An 8588-nucleotide genomic window follows, 5' to 3' on the forward strand; every position below is an offset into this window, starting at 1 on the left:
CGGGCTCATAGTTTCGGCCGCCCATATAAGGGGATAAGGATCCACCCTTTCCATCTACGCCTTCTTCCTCCTTTGCTTATCCATTCCTGCGCACTCGAGCTCCAGCGTCCCAGTCCACACTTCCCACCTCAACCTTCTCCAACCATGTCCGGAGCGGGAGGTAGATGGATGGCCTCCACCGTCACGGAGGGGCACATCAAAAAGTTGAGGAAGGCCGGATACTTGTCTAACGATATCGCGCACCGGCTTCCAGATGAGGGGCAACTCATCCCCACCCCTAGGCCCCACGAGAGGGTCGTGTTTCTCCCCCATTTCCTCCGCGGACTGGGCTTCCCACTTCACCCATTTGTCCGGGGGCTCATGTTCTACTACAGCCTGGATTTCCACGATCTGGCCCCGAACTTCATCCTCAACATCTCGGCGTTCATCGTCGTGTGTGAGGTCTTCCTCCGCATCCAGCCCCACTACGGCTTATGGCTGAAGATCTTCAATGTCAAGCCAAAGGTTGTGGGCGGCCGACAAGCGGAGTGCGGAGGCGCCATGGTGGGCAAAATAGCCAATGTTACATGGCTCGAGGGCGCCTTCGTGGAAACCATAAAAGGGTGGCAATCGGGATGGTTCTACATCACCGAGCCGCGTGACCCTGAATGGGCAGTGGCCCCTGAATTCTGATCTAGCTTCCCCACACGGCTGACCTCATGGAAAGAGACGGGCCTGTCATGGGGTAATTCGGCAGAGGTGACCGGACTTCAAACCTGCATCAAAGATTCTAATCGATGGGAAGGTTAAACTTGTCACCGTAGTCCAGGTCATGCTCTTCCGCCGGATCCTCCCGTGCCAACGACGGGCTTTTAATCTATGTGAATTCGACCCGGCCCAGCACCAAACTTTATCCAGGCTCTTCGACACAACGCACAAAGATGCCTGGAAGGTGCTTTTCAAGAGCTCTGAGGTTCACCCTCCCATTACCGAGGATCACGGATTCTGCGCGAAGCGTCAAGCTAGCGCGGTAAGCTCAATTTACCCATCACGGGGTATTTGTTTTCCATAGTTTGACTCTATGCGGGATCTAAACTCCCATTCCTTTAACAGGACTGGCAGAAGAAGGCCGGATAGATCTACTGCCCGGCTCCTTTGCCCGAAGACCCAGCGGATGCCCGTTTGACAAAGTTGCTGGTTCCGGCACCCCACGTGGTGCCGGTGAAGAAGGCCAAGAAGAAGGCCACGGGGACTCGAAAGACTTCCCGACGCCTGGTGGTGTCGGACTCATCGCCTCACGACCCCGAGCGCCCTCCGCCTCCGGAGACGAGGAGGAGGAAGAAGAAGCCTCTCCCCCTCACGCGGGGGGAGGAAAGAAGAGGAAGGCCGCCCCAACTGGGGAGGCCGGAGGGTCCAAGAAGGGGAAGACCCTTCTTCCGGACTACGCCTCCGACGCCAAAGACGGTGGAGAGGAATGGCCATCCAGGGTCAAGCCCCTGGAAAAATCGTAAGTATCCGGATACCAGAATATCTTATGGCATTCCTCTATTGTACAGTGCCTTCTGACGCGAAATTCAATCATGCAGTCCGCCCAAGGCTCAGCTCGGCGATTCGTCGAGCGGCTCCCTGGATTCGTCGGATGTGAATAGCGCTTCACTCCCGACGGCCTCCTCCCCTCGCCCTACGGACGATGCCGTGGTGGAGTCCCAAAAGGGACCAAACCAGGAGGAGGTGGTCCTGGAGGCACCGCACGACGACCTCCCGGACTCCAGGCCCAAAGGGGGTGAAGCCCCAGAGGGATCTAAGTCCGGCCCTGGGCCGGACACCGCTCCGAAACCTTCAGTGGTTCCGGAGTCTGGCAGGCAGCCCCTTCGCAAGAAGGGCAAGCCTACGACGCCGGCGGCCTCTATCCAACCGGAGGCGCCGGACAATTTGCTGGAGGTGCTTAGCGGCGCCTCCATCGACGAGGAGCACCGCACTGTTATGAGTGCGGTGATTCAGAAGATTCAGTCGGCCAAGGGCGGGCTGACAGAAGCCTGTACCAGCCTTCTAACAGGCTTTGAGTTATGTATTTAAAACATATAAAAATGTCACCACATAGACAGTAGCCCCTGATGCTCAGTGTGGTGTTCGGAAAGAAAAGCCGGACTAAGGATCTAAAAAAAGATATACACAGGAGTCTAACATAAATATGTCAATATGGGAATGCAGGCTGCGCTGCTGACCTCTGCCGCACTGACTGCAGAGGTCGATGCATTGAAGCAGAGCCTCGAGCGGTCTGAGAACAAGCTCGGCCGTGCCAAGAAGCAGCTCGAGGACAAGGAAGGTATGTAATACCTTATGTAATTGTATATAAAAATACCTGGTTGCAAATGATGACAGGACGAACGTGAATATTTCAGGGGCCACAACTGAGGTGGTGACCCTGAAGGAAGCACTTTCCAAGGCCGAAGACAATGCGGACATGGAGCGCTCAGAGCGAGAGAAGCAAGAGGCGCAGGTGGCGGAGGTGCGGCAAGAGCTCGATGCTCTTGTGAAAAAACATGAGAGGTTAGAGCTTGACTCGAAGACTCGAGAGTCCGAACTTGCCTCGACACTTGAAAGCGCCAAATCTGCTAAGGCCGAAGCCCAAAAAGCCCTCCAGGAGATTGAGGCGATGAAAAAGATTGCGGCGGGTAAGGCATTCTTTATGCAAAGCAAGCACGTGAAAGTAAATTACCTGTTACTTACCCGAATCCAGAGCTCTCCAGGAGCATTCGCAGATCTGCCCCGCAGTGTGTCCGACACCGCCGCATTCTACCGGGCCGAGGAAGGGAGCTCGACCAAGAAGGTGTTCTGGTCCCAGTATGCTGAGGCTGGACACCCGGTGCCCCTGAGCGACCAGCTGAAGCAGCTGGTCGAGCTTCATAAGGCAGCCGAACAGGCCATGAAGGGCCTGATAGGCCGGCTGTGGCCTGGGGAGGCCATGCCTTTGAGCTATTTTGGGCTGGTACGACGGCTAGTGGATGTCTGTCCACGGCTCGAAGTCATCAAGCGCTCCGTATGCGTCGAGGGCGCCCGTAGGGCTTTTGCCCGTGCTAAAGTGCATTGGGGCGTCCTGAGATGGGCCACCGGAGGGGAAGGAGCATCGCAGGCCCGAGATGTATTATGAGGGCGTCCTGAAAGGTGCCCGTCTTGTAGCGAATGAATGTACCAGGGATGTAATTTTTTAGTAAACTCGCTCGTGTTTATCATGTACGCTGGAAACTTGTTCATATGCGCTAAGCAACGCCTTTTGAATTTAAAATATTACCTTCTGTGCAGCCGTTTATTAAATCTGAGAGATGCAAGTCGTCGGCTTCTACCCCCATTCCACGAGTGCTGGGGTGTTCGGGATAAACCTGAGCGCTCTTGTTCCCATTCTTGTGTCCATCTAGGGAGGCGCTCAGCACAACGAACAAAGCCATCGGACTTATAATGCTTTATCACTCTCACTTAGCCATATAATTCTATAATTTTAAATTTTGACAAAGCCCCTAGTATTCGGAAGACCGAGTTCGGGGTGCTATCCACGCCTAGGCCGGATAAATCCAGCTCCTCGCTCTAAGCGGCATAAGTCTTTAGGGACTCGAAAAACCTCTTGAACAGCGACCGATCTCTCACCCTATCATGATGGTCAGTTTTAGCTTTCTCTACTGAGGTGTTAACCCAGCTCAACTGGGGCACAATCGCAGTAGTTCTCCCAGCGCTACCTTAGCCGACATTGCGGAACGTAAGGTACCAAAACATGGGAACCGGGGAAACCCAACTATTGACCCAAGACATGATTCGGAGCCGATGCATATAGTGCTATAAGTTCGGGGTGCCGCACTCATGAGAGTGTTCGGTCTTCTCACACCGTATTATGGGGTACTTAAGCCCCTGGTGTATTGGCCGTACCAAAGTGTACGGTTGCATAATGTCATGACTGAACATATTTATATAAAAAATGAATGCAATAATAGACAAGAGCTGTGTATTGTTATTTAAAGGGCTGCTATGAAAGCAGAACGATACAAATAGTGAGATAAGCAAGAGATGGGATTATTTGACATTTCCCCCTCCAGCGGCAAGCTGCGAGACTTTAAGTAAGACAGGTATTTAGCTCGTTATAGAGACCACCTGGACATTTGACGTGGCTGGTTGTCCCCATGGCTGTTGCATCGTGTGTTCGTCGAGTGTATTGCCGGACAGGCCTTCCGAATAGTGGAGTCCTAAAAGTATATATATATATATATATATATATATATAAGAAGAAATGGAAAAATCAGGAGCCCCTAGTGTGGTTGAGCCGCATTCTGGGCGTGCCGTGGTTTTGCCCCTCACCTTATGCCCATGGTATTCCAGAGCGTAGTTATGTACGCGTGGTACTGCTATCTCCATCTCGCGAGGGCTGGGGTTGGGGCCGCACTGCTATGCTTACTCGGAACGTGCCAACCGGTTTTGTTGTAGGTTAATTCGGGCGTGCTTGACGTTGTTCGGACGTTTAACAGCCGGATTGGAGATTTGCCTTGAGAGGCTACTTTGTCCTTCCGCCACCAGGGCCGCCATGTGCTCCTCTGTTCGGAGAGAGCGTTCGGAATTTTCATTGACCGTCATGACTCCGCGAGGGCCTAGCATCCTGAGCTTGAGATATGCGTAGTGCGGCACCGCATTAAATTTTGCGAATGCGGTTCGTCCGAGCAGGGCGTGATAGCCACTATGGAACGGGACTATGTCGAAGATTAACTCTTTGCTTTAGAAATTATCTGGGGATCCGAAGAACACTTCGAGTGTAACTGAGCCTGTACAGCTAGCTTCTACACCTGGTATGACTCCTTTAAAGGTCGTTTTAGTGAGTTTAATCCTTGAGGGATCTATACCCATTTTTCGCACTGTATCCTGATAAAGCAGGTTCAGGATGCTGCCGCCGTCCATGAGGACTCTAGTGAGGTGAAATCCGTCAATGATTGGGTCTAGGACCAATGTGGCGAATCCGCCGTGACGAATGATAGTGGGGTGGTCCCTTCGATCAAAAGTGATCGGGAAGGAGGACCATGGGTTGCACTTTGGGGCAACTGGCTCCAACGCATAGATGTCCTTGAGGGCACGCTTCCGCTCCCTTTTGGGGATATGGGTTGCGTATATCATGTTCACCGTCCGCACTTGTGGGGGGGAAGCCCTTCTGTCCTTTGTTGTTCGGTGGCCGGGGCTCCTCCTCGTAATCGCTATGCAGCACCTTGTCTCTGTTTTCGGCACTTAACTTGCCTGCCTGCTTGAACACCCAACAATCCCTGTTGGTGTGATTGGCTAGTTGTTCGGGGGTGCCCTGTATCTGGCACGAGCGATCGAGTATCCGGTCTAAACTGGATGGGCCCGAAGGATTTCTTTTGAATGGCTTCTTCCGCTGACCGGGTTTAGAGCCTCTGAATCCGGCATTAACTGTCGTATCCTCAGTATTATCGCCGTTAATGTGGCGCTTGTGCTTGTTACGATGTGACGTGCCATTGTTGTCCTTGGTATCTGAGTTACTACGGCTCTTGGTCATGTTATTGCTTCAAGCTAGCCAGCTCTCTTCTCCCGCGCAAAAGCGGGTCATGAGTGTTGTGAGGGCTGCCATAGATTTCGGCTTTTCCTGTCCTAGGTGCCGGGCAAGCCATTCGTCTTGGATGTTGTGCCTGAAGGCTGCAAGAGCCTCTGTGTTTGGACAGTCGACTATTTGATTTTTCTTGGTTAGGAACCGTGTCCAGAATTGTCTGGCCGATTCCTCTGGCTGCTGAATTATGTGGCTTAGGTCATCAGCGTCTGGTGGTCGCACATAAGTGCCCTGGAAGTTGTCAAGGAATGCGGATTCCAGGTCCTCCCAGCAACTAATTGACTCTGCTAGCAGGCTGTTAAGCCAATGCCGAGCTGGTCCTTTAAGCTTGAGCGGGAGGTATTTGATGGCATGTAGATCATCACCACGGGCCATGTGGGTATGAAGGAGATAATCCTCGATCCATACCGCAGGATCTGTTGTGCCATCGTATGATTCGATGTTTACGGGTTTAAAACCCTCAGGGATTTGATGATCCATTACTTCGTCTGTGAAGCATAGTGGGTGTGCGGCGCCTCTGTACTGGGCTATATCGCGACGTAGCTCGGATGAGCTTTGTCTGTTGTGTTCGGCCTGGCCGTATTTGTCATATCCGGCATGACGGTTATCGTCATGTGACGTGGGGCGCCCACGCGATCCATAGATTGATCTTGTTTGCCTTGCCTTATCCTCCAATATGTCTCGCAGGTCTGGTGCGTTTCCCCGTGCTCTGGTATTTTTTGAGCGGCGCCGGGGTGCGGCTTGAGTTGAGGGCCAAAAGGCCTCTCTGTCGCGGCCACGGGGTGGCCGATCGGCCGCATCATATGCCGGTGATGTAGGTTTAGTTGCTTCCTCCTCTAGTTGGGGTAGCAGCCTGCGCTTTGGGTAGCTCTTGGAGGGGCGTTCGAGTTTGTACTCTTCGGCCGCCAGAACTTCAGTCCATCTGTCGGCTAGCAAATCTTGGTCAGCTCTAAGCTGCTGCTGTTTTTTCTTGAGGCTGCTTGCCATGTCCATAAGCCTGCGTTTGAAACGCTCTTGTTCGACGGGATCCTCTGGCACGACAAATTCGTCGTCGTCGAGGCTTGCCTCGTCTTCGAAGGGAGGCATATAATTGTCATCCTCGACCTCCAGGTGTGCCGCTCTCTCACGAGGGCTGGCTTCTCCGTCCTGCTGCGTTGAATCCTGCTGGAGGGGGTTGTCTTCGGCACTGTCCGGGGTGTTGTTAGCTCCAGTGTCGGACTCGCCGTTTTTGCTCTGGCGGGATTTAGAGCGGCGCCGCTGGCGCCGACGGTTAGGTTGTCTCTTGGAGGGGTAATCCTCCATTTTTTTCATCGCCATTCCTTGCTTTTGGGGTGTCCACCATGTATATGTAATATGACGAGGTGGCTTTCCAGTGCCCTATAGGTGCTGGTTCTTGGTCGTCTCCTTCATCGGCGTCCATGCCGTCGATGTCTTTGGAGTCGAAGTCGAGCATGTCAGTTAAATCGTCGACAGTGGCTATGAAGTGGGTGGTGGGTGGGTTTCAAGTTTCTTCGTCTCCGCATCCCAACCTTGCTGACCATAGTCCGGCCAGGGCTCTCCAGACAAAGAGAGAGACTTTAGTGAATTCAGGATGTCGCCAAAGGGCGAGCGCTGAAAGACATCCGCGGCGGTGAACTCCATGATCGGAGCCCAATTGGGTTCAATCGGAAGGGGTGCGGAAGATTCGGAGTCCGGCACCTTGGAGTCATAGGCCTCACAAAGGACTAGGCTGGTATTCGGCTCGATCGCCATAGAGATTGCGGCTTCCGGGGCGGTGTCCAACCGTCCGTCCTCGACTGGCACGGTCGGCTCCGAGCTAAGGTTCTGAGCGGACACCTGAGCGGCACTCTGGGCGCTGTCCGGCGGCAGAGCTAGATCATGCCCATCGTCACAGTGCGGTGCACTCGGCCGTGGCTCGAATCCGTCGAAGATCAAGTCCCCAAGGATGTCAGCTGTGTAGTTTAAACTTCCAAATCTGACCTGATGGCCAGGGGCGTAGCTTTCGATCTGCTCGAGATGGCCAAGCGAATTGGGCCGCAGTGCGAAGCCGCCGAACACGAAGATCTGTCCGGGGAGAAAAGTCTCACCCTGGACCGCCTCGTGGTTGATGATCGAAGAAGCCATCGGGCCTAAAGGTGACGACATAGAGGAACTCTCAATGAAAGCACCATTGTCGGTGTCAAAACCGGTGGATCTCGGGTAGGGGGTCCCGAACTGTGCGTCTAGGCGGATGGTAACAGGAGACAAGGGACACTATGTTTTTACCCAGGTTCGGGCCCTCTCGATGGAGGTAAAACCCTACTCCTGCTTGATTAATATTGATGATATGGGTAGTACAAGAGTTGATCTACCACGAGATCGGAGAGGCTAAACCCTAGAAGCTAGCCTATGGTATGATTGTTGTTCGTCCTACGGACTAAAACTCTCCGGTTTATATAGACACCGGAGAGGGCTAGGGTTACACAGAGTCGGTTACAATGGGAGGAGATCTACATATCGTATCGCCAAGCTTGCCTTCCACGCCAAGGAAAGTCCTATCTGGACACGAGACAAAGTCTTCAATCTTGTATCTTCATAGTCCGGGAGTCCGGCCAAAGGTCATAGTCCAGCCATCCGGACACCCCCTAATCCAGGACACCCTCACTCACAGAATTCGTTATCTGAATCAGTTCGACTTCTTCAGTTCCAAGTTCTAGCAGAAAGGCATTCTGCAACTCAACTTCAACTTCAAGTTCTATCTCTAAGAAAGATTGCGGAGAACACCAATGAGAACCTGATCGCTAAACAACTACACCTGGAAGCAATGACCGACATGCTAGGCCGGTCTCACAGCCTTGCTTAGTAGCTTGCGCAGCAGTTCCCATGCAAGGCTAACCTTTCTTGAACTATGTTGGAAGTGGTCTTGGTTCAGTATTATTTTGTTAGGCTGCAATGGTGCCCAGTTTTTGTAATCTGCTTCTTCGTGCGCTTTATGATCATTGGTGGCGAACTTCGATACCCAGTGGATGTAATATAC

This window comes from Triticum dicoccoides, chromosome 3B, assembly GCF_002162155.2.
Source record: "Triticum dicoccoides isolate Atlit2015 ecotype Zavitan chromosome 3B, WEW_v2.0, whole genome shotgun sequence".
In the NCBI taxonomy this organism is placed as follows: Eukaryota; Viridiplantae; Streptophyta; class Magnoliopsida; order Poales; family Poaceae; genus Triticum; species Triticum dicoccoides.